The sequence below is a fragment of the Bubalus kerabau genome, chromosome 3 (genome assembly GCF_029407905.1).
Source record: "Bubalus kerabau isolate K-KA32 ecotype Philippines breed swamp buffalo chromosome 3, PCC_UOA_SB_1v2, whole genome shotgun sequence".
NCBI classification, from domain to species: Eukaryota; Metazoa; Chordata; class Mammalia; order Artiodactyla; family Bovidae; genus Bubalus; species Bubalus kerabau.
Window position 1 is genome coordinate 9,953,257 of NC_073626.1, and position 27,201 is coordinate 9,980,457.

Sequence of the window (27,201 nt, forward strand, 5' to 3'; positions counted from 1 at the left end):
CACGATACCATTGTACGGCAGTGTTACTCAACTAAGAACGTTATTATCTGTTTCCTTTCTTTTCTGCCCCAAAGGGTAGAAACTGAAGCCAGTGAATGGGGAGAAGGTGGACCGGAAAAGGGGAAAATTCAACCACATCCTCTCCTGAAAGAGAGGCAGCACAGTTGCTGGAGAAGGAGGCGCAGTGTCTCCATGGGGTTCACGACACGCCACCCCCCAGTATGGAGCCTTGGCAGAGTGAATATTTTAAGCTGAAGCGGTTTGAGAAGACAGCAGTAGCAGGAAGGTCACTCTGACTTTTCCCTACCCTTCTCCCATGAAACAGGTCATAAAGCTCTCAGATGAGAAGTGACCTCCCACACCTGGAGGAGAGGCACATCCTTATCTCTGAAGGCAAAGGGTTTCCTGGCCAAGTCTCCCCCAGTTCACTCCCTTGACCATTTTTTTTCTTCAACTCTTTAACTTGTCTTATTTCTCCACAACTATCTACTGTTCATCAACACTAAGACAGAGGGCTTCCCTGGTAGCTCAGTAGTAAAGAATCCACCTACCAACACAGGGGACACAGGTTCGATCCCTGATCTGGGAAGATTCCACACGCTTATGCCGTGGAGCAACTGAGCCTGTGCACCAAAAAAAGGAAAACTGAGACATGACTCGGGACTGTTTCTTCAGGTCTTCATTTCCTCACGCAGGCTCTGGGTCATGTAAATAAATGTGTGTGCCTTTCTCCTGTTGCTCTGTCTTCGTTAGTTTCACCTTCAGACTCAGACAGGGATCCTAAGAGGGTTGAGGAAAACTTTATCCTCTCCCGCAATCTCCCTGTGAATACTGAAGTTGTTTGGTATAGCAGGCTGCACACACTCTGTTATTGAATTAGCTGAGACATGGCTGAGATGTAGAAGGACAGTGTGATTTTTCTGTTGCCTGAGAGTAAATAGTAAAGCTGTGGGATATGGAGTGTCTGCACTTTTATCCTCAGACAAGGCAAAGTTTCCCCACTGGGTGGTTTAAAAGAGCAAGGCTGTCAAAAGTATTACTCCCCTTGAAGACTGTGGGATTGACTGGATGCTGGCTTGTGTATGTGTGCTCAGTTGTGAAGTCATGTCCGACTCTGCGACCCCATGGACTCTAGCCCTCCAGGCTCCTCTCTGCATGGGATTCTCCAGGCAAGAATCCTGGAGTGTGTTTCCACGCCCTCCTCCAGGGTATCTTTCCAACCCAAAGATTGAACCTGTATCTCCTGTATTGGCAGGTGGGTTCTGTACCACTGAGCCACCTGGGAAGCTCCTCAGAAGCCATATTCAGTTGTGATTTCGTCTTGGGTCCATGTCAATTTTTAGCAAGGGAAGTATCAGACTTGCACTTTCGAGTGATTTCTCAAAGAGGAATAATAAGAACATTTTAGATTCTTTAATCATATTGTTTAAGATTGCACACTTAAAATTTTTCTCTTTCTCTACCTGGTTGACACATTCACTTTAATGTGGTAGCCAGAGTACGTGCCTGTCATTTGGAAATAAACGCATATTTGAGAATTCGTGGACAGTTGCTTTAGAAAGGTCGCCCGACTGCAGCAGATGACAGCGAGGAGCGCGGACTGGAGGGCGGCAAGGGTGGAGGCTCGCAAACTATGGGAAGCTGTCGTGCCGACTGAAGTAGGAATGGCAAGTGGCACCGAGGGTGGACGGAAGGGGCTACGTATGAAGCTGGCGATAATGTCACTGCAGGCTTGCGTGGGTGACTGTTCCATCAGAAGCCTCAGCACCTACAAGCGAGCTGACAGATCAGGAGTATAAAGAGTAGCGATGTCAGAAGATCCAGGCTTCAAGTCCTGGTTTCCTCACTTAATATGTGATTTGGGCCAGTCATTTACTTTCTGAGCCATAAAAATGGGGCTATTGAAACATGAACTTGCTACCGCCTGGAGCAATTGTGCTGACCCACTGCGATAATGAATAAGAGGTGATTCTGAAAAGAGTGAAGCACTCGACACACGATGGGTGTTATTTCGTATCTATCATTATTCCATGATAGAAAGATTCCATGCGCACTATATTTCTGAGCGTGAGTTGTCAGGCTCCACCTCTAATTCTAATCAAGGAAGCAGACTACCCTGGTTCTTAGCAAAAGCAAGCATCATGTGTCAAAAAGAGTACTAAATGGCTCAGGAGACCTGGATCTGCCCTTTCCTCCCTGCGAAGGGCCGAGACTCAGCTTCCTTATCTGTGAATAGTGCAGGACAGCCCTGTCTTGCCTCTCTCTCCACTGACCCCAGAGGGAGTCAGTGAGCACACCCTGAGCTGAGGAACTCGCCTGGGCTCTGCCCTTCCCACGACTTCCCCGCCTCACCTCTAACAAGTCACCTTCTCCCTCTGCGAAGTGGGCAGACCATCTGTATGACCTTTCAGTTATGACATATCACCATTGTATTAAAGATGGATCCTGAAATGAGATGAAATAGAGAGTGCATTAGTCACGACCGAGAGTTAATTTTTCTCTGTTCTGCCTGGTTTGGTGGGGAGGAGGGGATAAATAGGTTGAAAGGGGGAATAAAAAGTTTACCACTAACATTATCCACACATTAACCAAGCCACGGAAAATGGAAGAAGCTGTGAAGATTTTCTCAATATGCAGAGCCACCAGGCAATCAGTGACAATAAAATTGTGAATTCAGCACTTCCATGCTGGGTTTTAATTTTCTGGCACTGGCGTGCCCATTATTTAAGCATGCATTTGGGTTGGTGCCAGCCCGCCCGTCTTCCCCACAGCAAGGGAGGGGTCCCGAGAAGCCTCCCACATCACACACCAGCGGGTTCAGGGCTCCCGTAAACCCGCTGCTCTTGAAGGTTCAGGAAAGGGAGGTGGCACAACAGATCTTGTAAATGACAAAGGGAAGCTGGGGAAGAACTGATGAAAAATGAAGAGCATGGAAAAGGAGGGAGGAACCAGAAGAAACATGGGAATAGAATTAAGGGAGGAAGGCGAGAAGGTCATGACTGTCAATGCTGTTTCGTGGATGGCACGAAAGGGGAAAATTGGGTGTCAGAATAAGGTACAAGAAAAGAATGGAAGATGTTGATGTACAAGGACTGTGTGCTCCAGATACCTTTCGCTTCCCTGGTCAAGGATGCAGTCAGGAGACACCCCCAGCTGCAGAAATGTTGCACCTGCCACAGTGTTGGTCCTGAGCCTCTTCCTAGCAGCTCCCAACCAGGGGTGAGGGTCTGGGGTTTTTGCCCAACATGAACCCTGCCCCAGAGCGCCCCACTGGGCGGGGGCTAAGGCCTTCTCAGAGCTGCCTTTACATGGAGACTCTTCCTACCCAATCTCCCTTCCTTCCCCTTTATGGTGGTTTATTTTATATGTCAGCTTGGCCGGACTATAGACCCAGTTATGTTAGCACACTAATCTCAGTGGTGCCGTGAAGGTACTTGGTACATGTGGCTGCTGCTGCTAAGTCACTTCAGTCATGTCCGACTCTGTGGGACCCCATAGACGGCAGCCCACAAGGCTCCTCTGTCCCTGGGATTCTCCAGGCAAGAACACTGGAGTGGGTTGCCATTTCCTTCTTCAATGCATAAAAGTGAAAGTGAAGTGGCTCAGTGGTGTCCGACCCTTCGTGACCCCATGGACTACAGCCTACTAGGCTCCTCCATCCATGGGATTTTCCAGGCAAGAGTACTGGAGTGGGTTGCCATTGCTTTCTCCAACATGTGGCTAACAATCTCTAATGAGCTGATTTTAAGTGAAAGAGATGGCTTTCTGCAACATGGTTCGGGCCTCATCCAATTGGTTGAGCACCTTCAGAAAAAGTAAATTAATAAAACTAAGGTTTTCTGGAAAAGAAGGAATTCTGCCTCAAGGCTGCAGAATCAACTCCTCCTAGAGTTTCCCGCTTGCCAGCCTGTCCTACAGATCTACAGATTTCAGACTTGTCAGCCTGCCGCACCCCAAATCACATGAGTCAATGCCTTAAAAATAAATCTCTTTCTCTCTCTCTCTCTCTCTCTCTATATATATATATATATATGTATGTATAGGAAATATATTATTGTTGTTATTGTTTAGTAGCTAAGTCATGTCCAATTCTTTTGCAACCCCATGGACTGCAGCCTGCCAGGCTCCTCTGTCCATGGGATTTTCCCAGGCAAGAATACTGGAGCGAGTTGCCATTTCCAACTTTGGGGGATCTTACCAACCCAAGGATGGACCCCACACCTCCTGCATTGGCAGGCAGATACTTTACCACTGAGCCACCTGGGAAGCCCAAGGAGATATACATATACAGCTCTTCTTTTGGTTCTGTTTCTCTGGAGAGTCCTGACTCTTCTTTCACACACATCAGACCTGTAATCTATCTGAAGGCTCTCCCTACTTGCTCCTGTCCCCCCTCCTCCCCTTTATCTTTTGAGCTGTGACCCAGATAAATCTCTTGCACTCTAACTCCATCAGGCCCTCTACTTCCTGAAGAAGCCACCACTCAAGTTCTGTGGCTTCATTTACACTTTCCAGACTGTGTCCTCATTTTTATTTTAGAAAAGCTGGGCATGATTAGACACAGGATCTTATAACACTTGAGTGGGAGGAAAAGAAATTGAAGAAACACAGTGAAAATGGAGAAATGAAAGGAAAGTCAAAGGCCAAGAGAATCCTGGGGTCATAGCTAGGAGAAGCATAAAGGAAACTGCCTTTCCAAAAAAAAATATGTCAATGTCAGATTTGGATGTTTTATTAAATAAAGTATCTCCCAAGGGCTTTTTGCAAACAGTGGATTGGGAAGACACCAGGCAGGAAAGCAGAGGAACAAACACATACTGGTGTTGATCTCATGTTTGCTTTTGCTTATTGGAGAATCCATGGAAAATGTATATTTCTCCTTTGCCGATTGCCATCTCTTAAATTACCTTACTTAAGAACACACACAAAAACAGTATTCATAGCATCTGCTTCAATTTTCTCCCCAACTTTTATGATTCCTCTGCCTGGCTTATTAACAAAAATTGAGTCTGAATTGTAGAAACGTCTGTTATTTCCCAGTTGATTTCTTCCCCCCTTGGTTGCTTTACTTGTGGTTTATATAGAGAGTAACCTGGATGGGTTGATTCCGGGGCCAGCCCAGGCGATACAGTGATGCAGTGATGAGGTGAAGACAATGTGACCGGATCAGCCTGCTACACGAAGGCAGAAAGGAAATGGCAAGTGCTAATTAAAGCCACTGGACCTGTATCCTGGCACGAAGTTACCTGTGAGCCTCTGGTGCTGGGTTTCTACTTCCGCGTTTGCACTGACTCCCCTAAATCTGCACTCTTTCTATTTTTGTGGTGTCAGTTATAATGTTTCCTCTTTGATTTATAATTTTGTTTGAGTCCTCTCTCTTTTTTCTTGATAAGTCTAGCTAATTCTGTCCATATGGTTTATCTTTTCAAAAAATAAATTATTAGTCTCATTGATCTTTTCTGTTGTTTTCTTTCCTGATTTCATTTATTTCTGCTATGATCTTTATTTTCCCCTTCCTTCTGATAACTTAGGGTTTAGCTTGTTCTTCTTTCTCTAGTCCCTTGAGATATCAAGTTAGGTTGTTTATTTGAGATCTCTCATTTTTCTTAATATAAGTGTTAATCACTGTAAACTTCCTTCTTAGAACTGCTTTTGCTATACTCTACACATTCTGGCATGTTATATTTTCACTTTCATTTGTTTCAAGATTTTTTTATTTCTTCTTTGACTCACTGGTTATATAGGAGTATTAAGTTTCCGATGATTTTCTTATAACAGTAGAAGCATACTGTAGATATTTTGTTAACTTGCTATTTGCACTCGATCACATACTGTGTGAATTATTCCAACATAATATATACATATTTCTCCATAACAGCATTCTTAATTAGTATAACATATTCTGTTGCATGAATATACCATTGTTTATCCAACCAATCCTCTATTGATGGACATTAAAAGAGTTTCCTAAGGCGCCCCAATTATAAACAAGTCTACACTGATTGTCTTCAGTCATACATCTCTGTCCCTTTGTCCAAACATTTCCCTGATAAATTCCTAGGAAGGAAATTACTAGGTCAATAGGTGTGTGCTGTTTAAAGGGCCATTCGTGCCTATTGATAAACTGCATTTCAGAAAAATACACCAGTTGAGACCAGGGCTATTATTTTAATAGCATATGTTTATCAGCTTATATTAGTTCCATATGTTACTAAAGACCTCTAAATCCTCTATTTCCAAAATTAACTTTGGAAGAAAAATGTTGTTAATCCTGAGATAATAAGAGTAATTAAGAGACAGCTTAATCCTAACCCCTTTGACATTAAAGAAAATTCTCTTTATGGACTCTAAAAAAATTAAGTATATTTCTCTTTGCTGATGAACCAGTCTACAATAAAATGGATATAGCATTACCTAAGAGTAAATAGATTTAAGAAGCAGATGCTTTTTTAAAGAATATATGTATGTTGTTGGGGTTCAGAACACACTACCCCAAAATGTGGCAACTTGGCATATTGATTATTTTAAGCTGAAGGTCATAGAAACGGCAAAGCTGAAAGGATTTTCTAATCTCCTCCTTATTTTCTGATGCAGGTCTTAGACCCTCCCGTGGCAGGTGGCCTCTCTATATACCTGGAGGAAAAGAACATCCTTATCTCCAAAGATGGAGGGGCCCTAGAGGAGCCCACGTGAAAAGCCTCTGCTACGTTTCCCTCAGTTTACTCCTCATATCTCATACTCCTTCCTTTATGTTTTCCCCCAACTATCCACTCTTCATCAAACCTCATACAAAACACTCTGGTCTAATCACTTCTTCAGGTCTTCCTCTCCCTCTGAAGGCGCCTGAGTCATGTAAAAGTTATATTTGTATTTTTTTTCTCACTAATCTTTCTTTTGTTAATCTAATTTAGAAGTCCCCAGCTGGAGAATCTAGGAGGGAAGGAGAAAAATATTTTTTTCCCTCCATTACATGTATATAAGGGCTTCTCTGGTAGCTCAGCTGGTAAAGAATCCCAGTTCAATTCCTGGGTCTGGAAGATCTGCTGGAGAAGGGACAGGTTACCCACTCCAGTATTCTTGATCTTCTCTGGTGGTTCAGACGGTTAAGAACCCACCTGCAATGCAGGAGACCTGGGTTTGATCCCTGGTTTGGGAAGATTCCCTGGAGAAGGGAATGGCTACCCACTCCAGTATTCTGGCCTGGAGAATCCCATGGACTGTACAGTCCATAGGGTCACACAGAGTCAGACACAACTGAGTGACTTTCACTTTATGTATATAAACAGAGTTGATGATGTGGCTTAATGTTTGAACACTGGCAGGCTGGATGAAGAAATACATAGAGAATAACTAGGTATCCAGTTTTTGGAATCCAGACATTCAATACTTTTTAGTAGAGACAGATTTTCCACAGTCATCATTATTATAGCATTCCGTCATTTCAGATCCTAGAAACTCTGCAGCCAGACTTGAGGTAAGTTCAGGATAACAGGCAAGCACTCACAGGAGTTGACACGAATGCATTTCTTAACAGCTAGACATCATCAACACCAAACATCCCAGCTTCCACTGGCCAGTTTGCACTGGCTGCTGTAAACACACACCCACGCGGCTAACAGCAAGAATCACCCTGACTTTGTCTCGAAAGTCACAAAAGGGATGCTGTTAATGACTCAGCACTTTCGATCAGTCATAGACTGAGGCTCGATACATGTTTGTTGCGTTGAATTGCTCGGTGTTAATTGTCTCATCCTTAGGTGTTGTTCCCTTTCTAAGCATAAATGGGATTGACAGATTGAAATTTTTATTCATGGGTCCCTAACAAGATGGGAAGCAAGGGAAGCTGGATGAGAAGTGTGCTTAGGCACCAACTTTATTAACGTCCATCAGGGGGTCAGAGGGGTGGAGGGGGAAAAGAGATCGGTGCTCCTGAGTGCCCGGTTAGCATAGCATCTGGACTGTGGTCCTGTGATCTCAACGCCGTCAGCCCTCCGCTGACGGCAACCACACACAATTCCTGTGAGTCGGCACACACACGAATTTCATTCAAGGCAGCATTAACCTAGAGGTGAAGTCACTTCTGCCCCCACGATGCCGACTTCTGAACTGTCATCACACACCTTTTACAATCCGAACCGCCAACATGCCAATTAAAAGCCAGGTTTGCAGTGGGACAATAGAATTGAACGTGGGTTTCATTCTTTTCCAGTGGAACAAAAGCAATGGCGTTGCTCCTTGAGCTCTGGGGACAATGAGCCTTTCTTGAATGGTCCCCGCCACCGCACACTTCCCAAGTACAATCACTGGCTGGGTAGGTAACAAAAGGGGAGCAAATGGTAATGAATCAGAATTTGCGGAGTCGAGCTGCTGCGGGGCGAGGGCTGGCTCCAAAGAACAGCAGAGCGACCCGTTCTATTTGTATCACTTGTTAACCAAAATCGTCAGTGACTTTTGGAACAATTACCACCTCCCTGACACCAAACCCTATACAACATAATAACTCTTGAGCCTTCCTCCGTCTGCATTATTAATCACGTTCACGGCGCCTTCCTTAGCAGGTTACGATGTTAGCTGACTCCCCGACGCTCCGTAACAAACAAATTGAAGAGGCTCGCTCCGCTCCAAGTCTATTCATCCAGTCTATTCACCCGCCCTAAATGCTTTTCCACTTCCAATTGGCATTCTGGCCATGTTGCACATATATATATATATTTTAAAAGCCATCTTACAGGTCAATAATGTTAAACTCTTACCCATGACAATAATTTCCTCTTGTCCACTGTGTACACACAGAGAGGCGCACACACAGAGCGCACGCGCGTGTGTGTGTGTGTGTGTGAGCACGGGCACTGAGCCCTTTGGTCTCTCTCCGCATCACGGGGCCTCTCTTCCTATTGTGTCTCAGCCTTTTACTGGCAGTCGCTTTCTCCTGCAAAGAGAGATTACAAATACAATCCTAGAATTGCAAATAGAATGGTGGATGCCTTTTGTTCAGCTTCCTGTCCAAGTTGTTACAACCTTTGTCATGGTAATGAGCCATCAGAATTTCATAGCCTGAATATTCTCTCCACTCCTCACTCCTGCGTATGCAGGGCCTATCTGTGGGTGAGTTTATGGTCTCCTTTCCTGGATAAATACGACTGTAAAAGTTGACCGGCTTTAAGAGGACCAAGGGTTCTAAGTGGAAGGGAATGGTTGTCAACTGCAAATTGCCACTTGCCATGGGCACTTGCCATCCACCTCTACAAGGGTTAAATCATGTGTTGCTGCAGCTGCTGACCTTCGCCACCTGCTGAAAGGAGTTCAGAGTGGAGAGCAGAAATAAGGCACTCTGGGCTGGGGTTGGGGCGGGGGGACGGGGACTATCAGGGCAGGTCTTCAGATAGTTAGATATTTTCAGGAGCTGATTTTATGAGCCCAATTCTTGTATCTCCTCATATCTAGCAAAGTACTAAAATCCTTCATGGTGATGACTGTTTGTCATGACTAACAAAAGCTTCACAAGACTAGTAGAAGACTTATGGAAAAATAAGTGCTTGACTGTATGTATGCCCCTTTCACCAAAATCACACATTTACTGATCTTGACCCCTGCCTCTTCGGAGCGGTTTCTCAGAGCTCTCTGAGGTGCTGCCTCCCAGGATACAGTCCTCACCTTGCCCCAGACGAAACCTAACTTGCAACTGTCACCTTGTGAAATTTTTTTAATGTCAACATGGGTTACTGATGTTTTTGAAGGGGTCACACTGCCACACATATCAACTCAGGGAAGCCCCATGTGGAGATCTGAAGATTAAGATACGCACTTGCCAAGTTTTCCATTGGGTCTTGAATGAGGTGGAGGGGTGTGGCATGCTTAGATGAATTTCCCCCAGTTGTAACAGAGCAGTTTTCATCATTGGTCAAAGGATGTGTGTGGAGTGCCTGCTCTGTGCCAGGCACAGATGTACTAGGGGAGAACAGACATGGCAGGCCAAGAGAACAAGGGCACACATGAATTTGTATTTATACCCAGCACACAACGCAAAGAAACAAAAAATGGAATTCATCTCTATGTATTACTGTTACGTGACTCTCAGATCAAACTTCACCAATGAGAGCCCATTTATAACAGCCAGTATGCTAATTAGTAAGTCACAAATTCACCAATGAAGACTCATTTCTGACCCTGACCATGCTCTTTCAAAAACTGTCCGATATTGCTCAAGATAACAGAAGTGCCTTTGTAGAAACTGGACTTCCCAATGAAAACTCTGACTGCCCGCCCCTAAGAGGTAAATTCCTTTTAGCGTAACTCCTACAATTTGGTTGTGAATTAAGCGAACACATACATGATATTCCATTATCTATGCTAAAGCACTTTAAAGCAAATTACAGACCTCAGAACAGTTTACAAGATGATCCGATCTATATTTGATTTCTGACATGTATGAATAATTTATTTCACCAGTGTTTCATCAAAATTGTGCCCTGTTAATTAGATGGAGGGTTTTTGTGACAAAGCACAAACTGTTGGGGTGGGTGGTCCTGTGAGGTTGTAGAACATAAAAGGGCTTTTTATCCCCCCAGCAGATGGGGTCCCCCAAGGATAAAAGAGGCTCAAGAGCCACTTAAATGGGCCTCGGGCTGTTTGTGATTGAAGCTAAGTGCTAGCTGTCATTAAATTTATGTAAAGTATCCAGCACAGTGCCTGGCACTAGCTGCTCCTTGATAGCTGTGAGATGTTTTTCCTCTGGAGTTGGGCATGCATAGTTAGAAAATCACTGCACTGAGCTACCTGAAACCATCTCCAGGTAGGTGTGACTCTTAGTTCAGCGACTTGTCCTGAGTTTGTATTGAGAAATCATGGATGGAGCTAAAAATAGAACTCAGAATCTGTGTTCAATTTTCAGTCAATACTTCCTCTCTCTGGGATGCCTGCCCTCCACCAGCACCTTTGCCAAGAGAGAACAAGAGTCTCAAAGAAACCCAAGTGCTCTGGTAGTTTTTAAACAACCAGTTCTTGCCTACTCTCCAAATATATTTTGCTCTTATATTTGCAATTTCAAAGCAGCTGAACACAGAGGCTTTTCTCCCTCCCTCCCCTCCTTCCTGCCTTTTAGTCCGGTCACCTCCAGTAGCAGGTTGGGGATTGGGCACGGTGGGAAGGAAAGAAAAAATAATTTTCCCTCTGCTCTTCTGAGCTCTTAGCTGAGACTTCTGTAATAAAAGATTAACAAGAGAAAAACAAACAGAAGTTTATCAACATGGGTGATACCAGGGGGAAATGAGTAACTCAAAGAGGTGGCTTAGAATTCAGGCTTAAATATCATCTTAATAGGCAAATGGCAGAGGAGATACAGGTCTCTTAGAGGAAAGTCAGTGGTATTTAGGAGAGACAAATGGGCCTATAGAAGAATAGACAGGAGGAATGACTGTTTGTGACACAATCTGTCTGGACGTGGTGTCAGGTGGCACAAGTGGTAAAAGACCTGCCTGCCAATGCAGGAGACGTAAGAGATGCGGGTTTGATCCCTGGGTTGGGAAGATCCCCTAGAGGAGGGCATGGCAACGCACTCCAGTATTCTTGCCTGGAGAATCCCATGGACAGAGGAGCCTGGTGGGCTATGGTCTATAGGCTGGGAAAGTGCTGGACATGACTGAAGTGACTTAGCACGCAATGGTGTCAACTTCTAGTCTTGCCTCCTGCAATAAGGACCAGTCTCTCCTGGCTGATCAAACTCCCGGGGAAGGTGGGCAGAGGACTTAAATGATAGAGTTCATTTTGGAGGGTTTGTTTTATACAGATAAGGGGAGTTGAGAGAAAGCCTCTACCTACATTTGCTGTTTCTCAAAATTGTCAATGTGCTAAAGCGGCATATTTGGGGGTGTCATGTCCTAAACCCCTGCAATCATATCTTGGAGTGGCATTTTCTTCTACCCTTCAAAAGAAAAGAAAAAAAAAAGTGCCAACCGCTTTATCTCCTGTGTGTTGGGGGCACAAAGGTGGCAGGAGATGGGGGGTGTTGAAGGAGGAGCACAGACACATCTGATGCTAAAATAACCAGTTCTAATTTGAGAAAAGTCTGAAATCCAGCGGGCACAGCACTGTTTTTGTTTCTTCAACTGTGCTGTGCTGTGTTCAGTCATATCCGACTCTTGTGACCCCGTGGACTGTAGCCCACCAGGCTCCCCTGTCCATGAGATTTTCCAGGCAAGAATACTGGAGTGGGGTGCCATTTCCTCTTCCAGGGGATGTTGTATCCTTAACTGCAGAGGAGGAAAAAGTTTTCCTTGAGCCTCTTAGGGTGTCTGATTGGGTCTGAACATTAAATCGACAAAGATTAACAGGAGATACACATACAAATGTATTTAATGTAAACTGTAAAAGTCACAGGAGTTTCAAAACGAAATGGACATGACCTGAAGAAAGTGAGATTTGGGTGTGTCTGTCCCAGATTTGATGAAGAGGGCAGTCACGAAGGAATACCTAGGGCCAAGGGTGTGAGGTTAGGGGACTAAACCGGGGGACACGTTGCCAGGCCTGTGTGCTCCGATTCTTCTTGGCATTCCTTTGTCTTTGGAGCCAGGCATGCTCCTCTCCTCCTGATCCAGGGAGGGCACCTCTCACAGGAAGGCTTTTTGACTTATTTCAGGGAGGGCAATCAAAGGAAAGGTCAACGTGACCTTCCTACATCTTCCGTTTTCTTAAACTCCTTTAGCTTAACACATTTGACGTGCCAGATGTTGCATTTTGAGATAGCAGGTCCTACACTCCATCCTTACCCTTACTCAACCAGATGATTAAGAGATCTCTGGACTCTGCTTTCTGTAATCACAGTCTCCTGAATTATCAAGATGAGAACCATGGGGGGAATGGACCTTGCATCTGCAAATATTGTTATTCCACAAGGTCAAGGCCAACACTGCTTTCCAACAGCTGCAATGCCCGCAGCTGACATTTCCTCACGCTTTGCCTTGGCCCGAGGCCCAAAAATGTTAGGAGTAGCCTTGCCCTTTCTCCCCATCCCGTCTCCTCCTTCCCTCCCCAGCTCCCCTCCCTGCCAAAGGGAAACTCCTCTGTTTTGCTCAGAAGTTTCTCAAAAGCTACAGTGCAAATCACCCTAATTGTTTGCTAGATGAACAATGATCACTCTAACCTACTAATTAACATTGTTAAAATCTGCTAACAAAGGACATTGAACAATATCTTAATTAGGAAGGATTTCCAATTTGTGATATGGAGCATGTTAGACAAACAGGGCACAAGTCTCCCTTTGTTCCTGGGCTCGGCAGCCAGGGAGATTACTTGATACGACACAACACGGCCGGCGTCTGCCGTTTGTCATTCTATATCCTTTACACATTTGCGCCGCATAATTAGTGCCGTGTCTAATTTTACCTGTGTTATTGTTTGCACTGTAATTTGGAGAGAATAGAGTGGGTGATGCCGGGTGATGGAGACTGGGGCAGCCATCTGGTTCTGCCTCAAAACGACTGCGGCTTTAAACACCTCTGGAAGAAGACCCTGGTTAACAAACACACCAAACTTTTGGGGGCTTCCAGTCGTGGATAGTGGGGTACAAGGTGAAGGGCCTTTTGGAGTCACTCCCAATAAATATGTGGTTGACAAACTTTCTTGGTTTCCCTTCCTTTTCCAAGCTCTTACGGCTTATTTTAAAAGCTCCTATTAGCTATCACTTAATTATTAAAAAGTGTCTACTCTGTTTTCATAAATTATCTATGTGTTAGAGATATTGGCATGTGAGAGAGAATCATGGGGATGAGGGAAGATTCTAAAGCCAATTATCCCAGCTGGGAAGGTTTTAGAATCTAATGGGACCCTTGAATTATTCTGTACTAGAAATTAAAGGGTGTGTGTGTGTGTGTGTGTGTGTTTGGTTAGTTTCGTTGGGTGCTGGGGGTGGGAAGAGCTAGGGTTAGGAACTCTAATGATGCCTATTTTTTATGCTCATCTGTTTGCAAGAACATCCTTACTGTTGAATCCTTTCCCAGGTATCTTAACATCTTTATTCTGGAGATCTGGAGACAGGAAAAATGCTTGGAAGAAATTACTAACACCAAGTGTCATTTGAAATTACCATTTATATAAACTACATCATCTAAAGTAAATGAGAAAACATAAGAAAAAGGCTTAATAGCATGTCTGGCACATAGTTAATATTCAATAAATTGTAGCTGCAATAAACTATGCCATATTATAAAGCTGTATATTCTCTGTGATGGCATCTTGGGTGTGCTGCGCAGTCGATGGTGCAATAGATAATAGATAATAAATTGCATATAATATGTAATCTAATCAAATGTTCAGAGGCTATTTCTAGACTCTGGTCTAAGTCCTTGAACGGTCTCTTCTATGGAGACATCAGGGAAGAGACCAGAGGTGCAACTTCCTCCTCCCAACTTGTCAGGAAAAACCTCCAAGGATTGTCCAATAAGAAAGGAACCAAAATATAATAGAGCAAAAACACAAAACTTTACAATTAAATAACTGTGGTCTGAGGCCAACTGAAGTTACTGACCTTGAATTGGCATCTGCTGCTTCTCTCTTTTCCTCACTCTCCCCACACCCAACAAAAACCTCCAAAAATCAAAACTAAACACCCAGTGCATGCCATACTTACACCCTTAACTAGGGAAGGGAGAACTGTACTGATAAGGTACTGTAGAGAGGTTCCTGGTAGAGATAAGAAACTTGGTGAGTGGTACTTTCACCACAAAATTTCCTAGCTTCCTTGGTGACTCAGATGGTGAAGAATCATGCCTGCAATGAGGGATACCTGGGTTTGATCCCTTGGGTCAGGAAGATCCCCTGGAGAAGGAAATGGCAACCCACTCCTGTATTCGTACCTGGAGAATTCCATATTATGACACTTTCCTCATAAAATTTTTGTTTAAAGAAAAATACTACTCCTAGCCCCATCCTTTCCATCGGCATTTCTATAACTTCTACACACACACACACACACACACACACAGAATAATGTCAGGGGAAAAAAGCCCTTTCTACTACCCTGTATGTTCTGTACACAGGAGCCTACAAATTAAATTGACAAAAGGCAGATTAGCAAGAGAAAAGACAGATTTTGATTTATATAGATACATGAGAGTTCACAGAAAAAAAAATGTGATTCAAAGGAGGTTGTTGGAATTTGGGGCTTACATGTCACTGTGCCTTGTGGCTCAGCTGGTAAGGAATCTGCCTGCAATATGGGAGAGCTGGGTTCAATCCCTGGGTCAGGAGGACCCCCTGGAGAAGGGATAGGCTACCCACTCCAGCATTCTGGTCTGGAGAATTCCTTGGACTGTATCGTCTATGGGGTCGCCAAGAGTCGGACACGACTGAGCAACCTTCACTTTCACTGCCACTTTTTCATAAGGGAGGAAGAAGAGCACTTACGAGAAGACAAATGACTTTTAGGAGAAATAAACGGGCCCTTACGAGAATAGATGAGAGGTATGATGGTTTTGTGACAATGCCCGACTGGGTGTGGTGCTGGCCAGAGGTCTCTTAGAGGAAGAGGTAGCGCTGGCTCCCAGGCAGGGGACGCAGCAGCTCATTTATTTGGAGGAGACTCTGTTTTTTGGCAGATAAGGGATTCAGGACCTCAGCTGAATTTAGCTCAAAATAATTCTTATGCCAAAGCAGCGTATTTGGGGTTGCTATGTCTCCTTCAACAACACACACCAAATTACTGTTGGGCCATATATAGGTAACATCCCTAGTGACTCAGCTGGTGAAAAAATCCGCCTGCAATGAGGGAGATCGGGGTTCGATTCCTGAGCTGGGAAGATCCTCTGGAGAGGGGAAAGTCTACTCACTCCAGTATTTTGGCCTGGAGAATTCCTTGGACTGTATAGTCAATGGGGTCGGAGTCGCAAAGAGTAGAACAGGACTGAGCGACTATCACTTTCAAGAGTTGGAAGAGATCTTAGAAATCATCACTGCCTTATTTTATAAATTAAGAGAAGGGAGGCTCCCAGTGGAAAAGAAACTGCCTGATTTCCTCATGTTCGAGGGGAGAAAAGGATGAAACCTTTGGAGCCTGATCCCCAGGGTCTTCTGTCCCTGAAGGCAACAGCTAAACACAGTTCTCATTTCAAAGAGAGAGGAGAAAAAAAAAAAAAAGATGTAGGAAAAAGAAGAAAGACCTCTTGTTCATCAAGCTTTGTCAGTTTCTGCTCATTTGTGAAAGGGTGGAAAAACCAAGATGATAGCAGTTCTCCTGTAGAGGGTGAGGGAGAAAAGGGGTGAGAGGGAAAAAAAGAGATTATTTAAATTGACATGCTCTCTCGTGATTGCTTGCAAAAACAATCACTTTTTGATGATACAGCAGCCTTAACAGGAGAAGTAATTTATAGACACCATTTCAAAGCTAGGGTGGGGGTGGAAATTCTACAAAATCTAGCAGCATAGAAATGCAGAAGGAAATATTGCTTAGGAGAAAAAAATAAAACAATAAACTTCTCCTGCGCTTTCTATGTTGAAAAGGTTTGACTGTAAATCCTGATTTTGACATTCATCCCAGATCCATTTTAGAGGCAGCCCACAGACTCAACAGGGCGAGAGAAACCACTAAATCATAATTAGCTCATAAAAGCCAAGCCTGTTTCTCTGAATGCCTGAGAACTGGTGTCGCTTCTCAAAATATCATAAATCTATTGTGTTCTCTCCTGTTTTACTTAACAGCCAATTAATGTTACTGTTTAAAAGAATTAAAGCCATGGCTTGGATGAGGGTGTGTGTTGGGGGGAATCAGAGGTCTTTAAACTTTGACTAGCACCCAGATACTGTTTGCAGATCGGCCCTCATTACAAAACAGCTCATTAAAAGCCTCGGCCACGGAACAGTCCTGCTGCAATACACATCGGTTGTATATGATCTTGTTCTTATTAGCATACCGGAAAGGAAAACATTTTTCAACACTATCTTGAGTCAGTTTTAACATCTTACAGGCTGACAGCAGACATGATGGCAGGAGGCCTTGCTGTTCTCTAGGAAGTCCTCCTGCGAGAGAAGCTTTGGGTCACCCATGCAGCCAGCACGATTAGTAGGGGCTTTAGGATGAGTCAGAACCAGACAGACAGGCAGCCCCAAAGGGTCCTGATGCCATTGGTGACTCTGGACCCCAACACAGTTTGTGACTACACCCTATGTTTTCACACATAGACAGTAAAGTCCTCGTTTGTTCTCTGAGGTCTCACTAGGTCATTCCATCAGTTGCCACCCTAAATTCACAGTGAAGACGGAGGCAGCTGGTTATGGGCATTCCTTGGCACTGTAGGAGAACCAATGTGAACAGAAGCTGAGTTGGGAGCATTCAGATCCCAGCCTCAGTTCCTTGATCTGGAAAATGCAGATATCAGTAACTACCCACGTGCAAAAATATTCTAAAATGACTCAGACTCTCACTTTTGTTGTATACGGATCCCTCTATACTATTGTGAGATGTGGCCCGTGTGATATTCAAAACAGGTAACAGCCAGTAAGGCATGGGTACTGGGATGGATGTCCAGCCCACTGGAATATGGTGTGGTCCTTAGACTAGATGACAACGGGATATAACCAGTGTGGCAGGACCCCTGTGGACGGGAAAAAATCCATCAATCCTTTATCCTTGAATAATCTTGAAGGTGACTGCTATACACTGAACATTTGCGTGTCCCCCTCAAATTCATATGTTGAAGTCCTAACCCCCAGCATGTTGGTATTAGGAGGTGGGAGCTTCCCTGGTGGCTCAGATGGTGAAGAACCTGCCTACAATGCAGGAGACCTGGGTTTGATTCCTGGGTCAGGAAGATCCCCTGGGGAAGGAAATGGCTACGCATTCCAGTATTCTTTCCTGGAGAATTCCATGGGCAGAGGAGGCTGGTGGGCTATGGTCCGTAGAGTCACAAAGAGTTGGACATGATTGAGCCACCAATGCACACACACACACACCCTTGCAAAGTGATTAGGTTATGAGTGTGGAACCCCAAGGAATGGGATTAGTGCCCTTATAAAAGAAGCCCCAGGGAGCAACCTCATCTCTTCCGCCATGTGAGGACACAGTGAAAAGACAGCTGTCTACGAACTGGGAGTGAAAGTTGCTCAGTCTTGTCTGACTCTTTGCCATCCCATAGGCTGTAGCCCACCAGACTCCTCTGTCCATGGAATTCTCCAGGCAAGAATACTGGAGTGGATTGCCATTTCCTACTCCAGGGGATCTTCCTGACCCAGGGATCAAATCCAACCCAGGGATCGAACCCAGGTCCCTTGCAATGCCAGCAGATTATTTACCATCTGAGCCGCCAGGGGAGCCCATGAACTGGGAAGTGGGCTTTTATCAGACACCAAGCTTGCTGGTGTCATGATCTTGGGCTTTCCAGGCCTCAGAACAGTGAGAAATAACTATCTGTCATTTATAAGTCACAGTCTATGGTAGTTTGTGATAGCAGCCTGAGTGGGTTAAGACAGTGAGAAGAAGATAAAAAGGAGGAAGGAAAGGAAGAAGAAAGACAGTGAAGAGTATTTATGTCAATGGAGAGAGTTTCAATAATGATGATATTGAAGGCTGGGGTAGCTTGGGAGATATTACAGCTTGATTCTATGTGTATTATCAGTTCATCTTTTTTTTCAAAATTACATTTCTTACATGTCTACCTCCCCCAGCAGCCACCATTATCATTTTGTTAATAATATATATTTCTTCCCATGATGTATTCTGGGCATAGTTTTGTCACAGTGTCTCACCTTTATTTACAAATTTTATTACAAATAAGGCCATGTCTAGATTGCCATGATCAGATTTGGAACTTTAAATTTGAGACTTCAAGCAAAATTTTGCTAGGAACTGATGTCTTCTCTTTTTTCTTTCTTTCTCTCTCTTGCTTTTCTAACCTCACTCTATTTCCTCCAGCTAATTATCAGTTAATATGAGTGAATTACTTGCTGATCGTTTCCCTTGCTATGGCCAGGTCTTAGGCCTTTTCCTGTGTAATTAATAGGAAAAAAGCAGGAATTATTCAGAGCCTCTGGCTCTTCCCACCTGTACAAGCAGCTGTGCTGCTCTTTTAGTCCTTCGTTTGCAGAATCGGGAGGTAGGGCAGAACTGAGAGTAGCCAAGATCAGCTGGAGTGAAGCCCATTGGAGACGTCAGCGTTTCTGGTGGAATAGAATCCAGTAAGAGGTAAGAAAAGGGGTAGGGTGGAGCAGGGCGCTGGGACTGTGCAGTTATGTGGACCTGAGATGTTTGAGGAGTTTGGAAAAAGAGAGAAGAGATGTGGACTGCGGGTGGGGCACAGTCAGTGGGAGAGAAAGTTTCAAAGGATGTTTGCATAGTGCTAGAGATGAAATGCCATTTGGAGGGAGAAAAGTTTCAAATAGCCTTTAAATAAGGCTCAATAATTGTGGTACATGGGCTTACCTGCTCCGAGGCATGTGGGATCTTCTTGGATCAAATAGCCTTTAAATAAATTTTAGTTGCCACCGTTCTTCCTTATTTCAGTAGCTTACTTAAAAGAATGTTTGTAACTATAATTGTTTCATTCAATAGTCATGATGTACATGCCATCTTGTTGCTGTTTTCATCTCTTCCATTTCATACTGATGACCAGTGAAATAATTGCTCAGATCAGTCCTTGAAATACCAGTCTTTAAAAATCCATAGAAAATTGCTGTAATTAACCAGCAATTGAGCAGTATACACGTCTCTTGTGCCCTGTCCATAGGTCAACATGGAGGAATGTGCTGAATTGCTCCAATTGTGTCTGGCTCTTTGCAACCCATGGATTGTAGCCCACCAGACTGCTCTGTCCATGGGACTTTCCAGGCAAGAATACTGGAGTGGGTTGCCATTTCCTATGTCAGGGGATCTTCCTGACCCAGGAATTGAACCTGCATCTCCTATGTCTCCTGCATTGGCAGGTGGGTTCTTTACCACTAGCGCCACCTGGGAAGACCCATGACTTCCCCAAGTCAATTGGTAAAAGCTGACGTTTTCTCAGCTTGAGTAATAACTGGGACACAGCTGCTCTCAACAGCAGACTCGTGACAGAAAATCAGTCAAAGCAGGCTGATTCAACAACTCACGCTCAAAGGGCCCTGCATGGCCTCCTGGGTGTCTCATACTTCTAGAAGCGTGAAGACAGAGGCATGTCTATATCCTCAAAGACTCCTGTGAAATGAGGAGTGCTGGAAGAAATGTGTGGGGATCAGGGCCGCAGTCAGAGAAACGGAGCTTGGCTGCAAATTAAACAGCCAGTCTGCTGAGACCTGAGTCACCACCAGACACTGCAAATTATTAATACTCACGCCTGCTAAATTCTTGGACTTTGCAAGACAGTGTCTCCCTGGCTGAAGCTGAGTCTTCCAGCTGATGACTTTACCCAGACTGAGAAAGGTAGGAACAACAAGAGAATTAGTCAAGGTCTGTCCTGGGGAGACAGCCTCAGCAGCTCATTTCCTTCTTCCTGAAAGTGAACTGGTCACTGGACAGCAGTTATCCAAGGATCTTAAGGCACTGGGCAGGCTAGTGAGTCGGAGTTTTATTGTGGAGTTGGCTTTTTTGCTTGCTTTCATTATTAACAACTTGCAAATATGCCTTTCTGAAATCTTGGATTTCACTTTCTAATTAAGCCGATGACTTGGAGTTAATTGAACAAAAATCTTCCACTCAGTCACAAATAACGCTTTCATTCCATAGGATTCCAATACATCTTCTGGGTTCCTTAAAACTGAAGTGAATAATCACTGTATTGCTGAATCTTTTTTTTTTCCCATTACAAATATCCACACCACTGGGCCCTGGGGCTGTAAAGTTAGCTACAGATAGAATATAGCAACATTACACCTGGGGTCCGAAAAAAGGGAACTTGAGAGATGGACGAGTGGACAGTCCTGCTCTCCTGATGTGGGTGCTCTCGTGGTATTAAGACTTAAGCTAGTGACTTCTATGAGCATATCTCTGTCACTTTTCGTGTGAGTATATGTCTTATCACAACCCCCTCCAGGGAGTCGTGCCTGCATCCTTTTCCCAACTGTATATATCCCACTCCACCAGCTTCAGATGCCTTCTCTGATAAGAAAGGGGGAAAAGGTGACATGGGGGAAGGAAGTGTGATAGCCATTTGTGTTATCTACCTAACTTGTGTTCTCAAACTCTGTTGTGTTTCAGACCTTTATGACAGCATATTAAGAGATAAGAACATTAGATGCATAAGTTTCTACAGAAAGGGTTTTGCCTTATTCCCAGTGCTCATCCATAGACTTCAACCACGGGACCATCAGGCCTCTGTGACTCTCTGATTGACAGTAGGAAGGCAGGGTGGGGTACAGAGAGCGCTCACAGCTGGGACAGCGTGCAGAGCAGGAGGGTATTCTCAGTGGCCATCTTAGCGCACAGGTGGAAAGTGGTGCCCCAGTCTTCTCCTTCTCACCTCTATGCCTTGTTGGTGAATTACCTTTAGCTTCTGCCATACGGTGATGCTTGATATTTTCTGAAATAATAGCAGAGACCCTGAGTCATCAGCTACTGTTTCCTCCCTGGACAGGTCACTTCACAGGCACTGCCTCTGGTCCTTATAGCTCAGCGCAGCCTGGGAAACCTCAACGGTGTTCTACAGACTCCACCACCTAGAACCTCCTGTGGTCTCTCAAAAGGTCCACTCTTATTCTGTCCTCCTGTGAATGAGAAAGGGACTGCATCTCAGTTGAGAGACCCTTTATGCTCCACGAAAACGGTTAGCTTCTTTTGTTCGTTCTTCTCCAGAGTGAATAATTCTATTAACATTTACTCATGAACTTCTTCACAAACTTTCCTGTCAACATTTTTTGCCTCCTTCTGTGCTTAGAAAATTGGGCTAATGGTTCTCGAGGCCCTGTCTAAAACACAATGATCTCATTTTTGCTATATATTTCTGATTAGTATAGCATGTCTAAGTAGATTCTAATTCAACTTTAGAGCTGAATTGAAAATTGTATTAACATGGTCATTTGATACATAAATGTGTTAATTTAATCTACATTTCTACCCCCATAGCTAATGTTTTTCTAGCTATAAAATCATAGTTAGAAAAATTAAAAGATCTAATAAGCCGGTTCTCAAACCTTTGACCACTTAAATTGAGAAACACACCAAGTTCTGAAAAACATCCAGACTTCATTGTCTTTGTGTATATTCTTTCTTTCTCTGCAGGGTGTTATAGAAAAACAAAACAAAAATATTGGATTGGAGCCCTTAAACCAATGCTTTTGTCTTTATGAACTCAGCTGAGTCATTTAAACCTTCTGTGTCCCCATTTCCTCATTTATAAAATAATAGGAATATATATATAATTTGATTATATCAAGTGGGATTTCCAAAGTTCTTTTTCTTTTTTTGCCATGGAACCCTTTCTTAAAAGAAATCTTTAAGTAGAAGCACAATGCGTATGGACAGAGGAGCCTGGTGGGCTACAGTCCACGGGGTCACAAAAGTCAGACATAACCAAACTGCTAAATGATCATCACCACCACAATGCATATAATAGACAAAAGCAGAGCTCTCTGGTTGAAGCAGGGATGATGGGACCCTCAAGACTCACCCACTTAACACCCCCCATCCCACTAACTCTCACCTATTTCCACCTCATTTTCACAGTATATGGTTTAATATACAAGCATAGCTTGGGTATGAGTGAGCAATTACATTCATAGTACATATCTTGATAGGAATGCATGTAAGTGTGTGAGCTTATATGTTCTTCCATGAGTAGACTGAAGAACTCCAAATTTCCCCCACCCGCCTTCTATCTGAGACTAGGAGTGAGATCTAAGGTTGCAAACTCACTGGTCACCAGCCTGACACACTACGGCAGCCTCATGCCCATTACCCCCAAGGATTCCTGGCATCTGCTCTCCTGGGAGGGACAATAGATGGTCTCCTTTGTGCTCTAGGAGCTTCCCTGATAGCTCAGTTGGTAAAGGATCCACCTGCAATGCAGGAGACCCCAGTTGGATCCCTGGGTTGGGAAAATCCCCCTGGAGAAGGGCTAGACTACCCACTCCAGTATTCTTGGGCTTTCCTGGTGGCTCAGCTGGTAAAGGATCCGCTTGCAATGTGGGAGACCTGGGTTTGAGCCCTGGGTTGGAGAAGGGAAAGGCTACCTACTCCAGTATTCTGGCCTGGAGAATTCCCTGGACTGTATAGACCATGGGGTCACAGAGTCCGACATGTCTGAACGACTCTCACTTTGCACTCTAGGAGATGCAGCCGCCCCTCCCCTGCTGCTCAAGGAGAGGACCAGAAGCCTCCTCTCCCACCAGACGCCAGAACTTCCGCTGGTGACCATCACAGCCGCTGCTCCTCCAGACGCAATGATCTCTTTGTGGTTGTTGATTCCACACCACCCGTTGCTGTTCCGAAGTGCAGGTGGGGCGCAGGGATGTGCCTTTGCCAACAGCGCCCCGAGGAGGCCGTGCTACCGTGTCTCGCTCTCTTGGGGGCAGCTGCAACCTCAGGGCGGAGAGCTCTTACCCGACAGACACCTTGCAATGTGGCAGGAAGAATGCCCCCTTCAGTTTAGAAACAGAGCCACTCAGGCCTTGAGGTTTTAAAATATTTCAAGAAAAACCTCTTTCATTTTTTATTTACACTCTTTCCCGTTTGCCACCCCTTTACAGGACTCAAGCAGACTGGTGTTGAAGCCGGGGACCCATCTACATGACAAGAGATCGCACGGTCCTCAGAACTGTTCCTCCCCAGAATGATGAAAACCTAAAAAACAAAAAACTCAGTTAAATTCATCTGCCTGGCTTATTTCTCCCTTAATGCTCTCCCAGGAGGCCTCTCAGATAACCCTGCAGATAATCTTCAGTTCTCCAGATGTGTCCCAGGGTGTCGGAGCTCCAGCTGAGCCATCCTGGGCTCTTCCTGAGACCCTTTATACACACACACGTATGGATGAATCAGTGTGTGGTTACAGAATAAATCAAGAGCTGCTCATTGTCAAGATAACCCCACAGATAGGGGATTGGGATCTTCCCCTCAAAGTTTTTATTTCCGGACACATATGGACACTCTAAGTGTGATAGGGAGGTATTAACTGGTCGACGAGGCAACACGATCCTTCAGGAAGTACCATGAGGTGCTGTGCTTGGCACCCAGAGAGGGTGGGAGAAAAGAAATTGCAAAAGTATTAATAGGGGAAGGTAGGTATTGTTTAGCTGGGATCAAACTGGGAACCTTCAGAACAATCATGCTATGCTTAAGAGGAAGGGGCTTCAGATCTGGGCAGAAGTCTTACCTCACTAGCAGTGATACTGCTTTGGTTTTTTGGCAGCCAGTTTCAGAAATAACACAAAGCCTATGAGTAAGAACTCTGTTTAGTATTTCCCAAAGAGCGCTGTGCACAACCGCCTGGATTATGAGATTTGCTGGAAACAGACACATGTACGACCCTGATGCTGGGAAAGGCTGAAGATAGAAGGAGACGGGGGCAGCAGAGGATGAGATAGTTGGATAGCATCATCCACTCAATGGACATGAATTTGAGCAAACTCCCAGAGATAGAGGAGGACAGAGGAGCCAGGCATGCTACAGTCCATGAGGTCACAACGAGTTGGGACGATTTATCAACTGAACAACAGGGAACAGGTTTGGAGACCTCCACATCCTCTGTCTTAGAGGGTCATGATGTATTCTGGCCACACTCCACAGTAAAGAAAATATTAAGTAGAGAAACTTATAACTTCTTACAATTCATTGTGTTTAAATATGTTAACAATAGAACTCAAAAACTCTAACACAATATCTTCAGAAATAATGTTTTGTGGAGTGCATTTTGAGAAAGTTAGCTTAGAACAGGGGTCAGGAAACTTTTCCTATAAAAAATCAAATAGGAAGACCTTTCTGGTTAATGGCCATGCGGTCCGTGGCAATGACTGAGCTATAACATGAAGACAGCTGTAGACAACACATAAACTAGCCTGCGTGGCTGTGCTCCAAGTAAACTTTGGTTGCGGACACTGATATTTAAATTTCATGTCATTTTCACATGTCACAAAATATTATCTTTCTTTTGGCTTTTCCGAGCCTCTTAAAAAAATGAAAACAAAAACCAACTTAACTCAAGGGCTGTACAAAAACACGTGGTGGGCTGCATTTGACCTCCAGGTTATAGTTTCCTGACCCTGGAGCTTAGAAGCAGCATCCGCCAATAAAGGAAGTGAGCATTTGTGCAGATATCAGAACCAGAGTCCACAGAGCAGACACCCGGTCTATTCACAGCCCTATTCAACCTCCAGTGCTCTGTTTGCCACTTAGGACTGTGCTGAACCATATAGTGCATGCTCGTGAATATTTACTGAATGAAGGGATAGCCATCAATTCCATTTACCTGTCAGTAGCATGGGCAGAAGTTAGTTTGAACTGGTCCTGATCACTGGATATGTCAGCGTAGGAGGCAAGGAACCCATGACTCTGATGTATTCAGTGCCAACAAGAATTCCACACTTTTCTGAATAGCCTTTGGTTGTAGAGAAATGGCAATCCACTCCAGTACTATTGCCTGGAAAATCCCATGGACAGAGGAGCCTGGTGGGCTACAGTCTATGGGGTCGCAAAGAGTCGAACACGACTGAGTGACTTCACTTTCACATTCTTTCAAAGACTGTTGCAGCCACCTGGGGTACAAATAATGAGCAGATTGACTGGCTGGATTAACAATAAATGCATTAGAAAACTCGCCTTGTCTTTGCAAGATAGGAATTTATAGTCAGTGGCAACCATCTGGATCAGAACATATATCTGTTTCTAGATACTTCTTTTACCCACAGTTGACTTTTTACTCGTTTCCTAGAAAGGCTCTGTTTTGGTGTCCCCATGGCATGCGTTTGTCTCCATCAGTCTCACCAAAGTTCATTGTCACCAGCCTGCTTTCTGGGCTTACTCTCAAGTTAGTGTCTTTCTGGGACTGTCTTGTCCTTCGGAAGTTTCCGCTGCTAACATGGAATCAATCCCTGGATGACAAACCTTCGGCCTGGCTGCAGCCTCACCTCCTCATTGACATCTTTCCTGACAAGTCCAGTCCTCCTTCCTCTGAGCATATGGATTCATTCATCCATCCATTCATTCATTCAAAAGATGCTTACTGAGAAGATGCTTACCCTCACACTGCTATGGCCTGGAGGGGGAAAACCACCTCCTTTCAAAGAGCTCACAATTTAATAGAAGAGCAAGAGCCACAGATAATGAGGACAACTTCATTAACACTGGGAACCTCTCCCCCAGCTCCTGACTACACACTCTGGTACCTTCAGTTCCCTTTTCTGGGGCTGATGATAGCCTCCGACCATGGGATTTGGTGGTGAGGCTTCAGAATTAAGACTACATTGGTTTAGTATCTTTCTGTTGTCTGGAAAAAATGATTTTACCCTCCTGAGCCTTAGTTTTTGCATCTGTAAAATGGGAAAATGAATACCTTTTGCTCTCATGAGGATTGCAAGAGAGAATGTGAAGAGCCAGGCACCAACAAGCACACCACGATGGTAACTAGTGTTATTACGTTTCTGCTGCAGGGACAGCCTTCAGGGCCATGCTCACTCCCAGCTGCTGCCTTCGTGGGCCCCACGCCCAGGACTCCCTGTGTTCTGCAGAGAGAATGGGCTTGATTAGCAATGGTAACCCCCACCAGGCTTTCGGGTTTGACTTTCCATAGATCTACTAAACACCTTCCCATTCCTCCATCTGTTTCTCATCTCCATATATTGTGGTTCCAGATTACAGATCTCTCCTGCTCTTGAAGAATACAGCGCCTGTGTTTTTGTTTCTTGTTCTCTTTGCTGTTTTGGAGCAATTCTGAAAAGAGGGAGGCCAAGGACATCATTGCTCTGTCATCGAAGAACCTGGTTATCTTTTCAGATACATCAAAAAGCACAACCCAGAACAGGGTATCTTAGAAATCAAAAGTAAAAGCCGAGCTCTCCCCCTTCCTCCCTGCCTCTCCCCAATGTAATAAAGGCACAATAGCTCGCTTATTCTGTTTCCCCACCATCAGCACATTCCTCCCGTGGGTCCCTCAGGCCCTGCTCACGGATGAAGCAGTCAAGGCTGGAGCTTGACTGACTGGAAGGAAGGGGGGATGGAATCAAGGGAGGAGAGCTTTACCACAAACCAGCTGCTCTTCCGAGGTTGATTTCCATTTTGGAAAATAGCAGAAGCAATTACCGTGGCTCATTAGAAGG

At 44.5% G+C, this 27,201-nt stretch overlaps 2 long non-coding RNA genes across 5 annotated transcripts; one reads left to right on the top strand and one right to left on the bottom strand.

The window, feature by feature from the left end:
* Nucleotides 1-1,422: 1,422 nt before the first annotated feature.
* LOC129645446 (uncharacterized) lies at nucleotides 1,423-19,886 on the bottom strand. Of its 3 annotated transcripts, none has more exons than XR_008711329.1 (4): nucleotides 19,406-19,886; nucleotides 8,754-8,929; nucleotides 2,353-2,445; nucleotides 1,423-1,779 (listed from the first exon to the last, which is right to left on the bottom strand). It is a non-coding gene; the product is annotated as an uncharacterized LOC129645446 (long non-coding RNA). The 3 variants fall into 3 exon arrangements; XR_008711331.1 differs by lacking the exon at nucleotides 19,406-19,886 and adding an exon at nucleotides 19,028-19,158; XR_008711330.1 differs by lacking the exon at nucleotides 8,754-8,929.
* Nucleotides 19,032-25,076, top strand: LOC129645445 (uncharacterized). 2 transcript variants are annotated; one of them, XR_008711328.1, is made up of 4 exons: nucleotides 19,032-19,168; nucleotides 21,531-21,719; nucleotides 23,222-23,389; nucleotides 23,641-25,076. It is a non-coding gene; the product is annotated as an uncharacterized LOC129645445 (long non-coding RNA). The 2 variants fall into 2 exon arrangements; XR_008711327.1 differs by lacking the exon at nucleotides 19,032-19,168 and adding an exon at nucleotides 20,026-20,380.
* The last annotated feature ends 2,125 nt before the right edge of the window (nucleotides 25,077-27,201 follow it).